This window comes from Sinocyclocheilus anshuiensis, unplaced genomic scaffold, assembly GCF_001515605.1.
Source record: "Sinocyclocheilus anshuiensis isolate Anshui unplaced genomic scaffold, SAMN03320099.WGS_v1.1 scaffold95, whole genome shotgun sequence".
NCBI classification, from domain to species: domain Eukaryota; kingdom Metazoa; phylum Chordata; class Actinopteri; order Cypriniformes; family Cyprinidae; genus Sinocyclocheilus; species Sinocyclocheilus anshuiensis.
The window spans coordinates 133,831-134,124 of NW_015548190.1; the positions used below are offsets into that span (position 1 = coordinate 133,831).

At 49.3% G+C, this 294-nt stretch overlaps 1 protein-coding gene across 3 annotated transcripts in view; it reads right to left on the reverse strand.

The window, feature by feature from the left end:
- Nucleotides 1-294, reverse strand: part of LOC107705048 (amyloid beta A4 precursor protein-binding family A member 1-like) — a 14,091-nt gene that overhangs the window by 2,252 nt on the left and 11,545 nt on the right. The window lies entirely within an intron of this gene.

The following is a 294-nucleotide window of genomic DNA, read 5'->3' on the forward strand; positions in this document are numbered from 1 at the left end:
CTACAAATGCCTCGTTTATAATGGGTTTTAATGTTTTTGCCTCGTCGCGCCGGGACACGGTATCACAGTATGGTAAGGGCCTTAACATTTCCGTCACACGCTTGAGGTATTCGGCCAATCACAACGCACTGGATAGCTGGCGCAAGAGGGAGAATGTGAGCACTGCGTGCTCAGGCGCTGCTGCTCTCAGCGCCGTCAAAATAAAAGTCCCGCCTCGAACGAATCGGCCAAACAGAAAAACTTATCGGCCAATGCCGATATTTGAAAAATGCCAAATATCGGCCGATATATTGG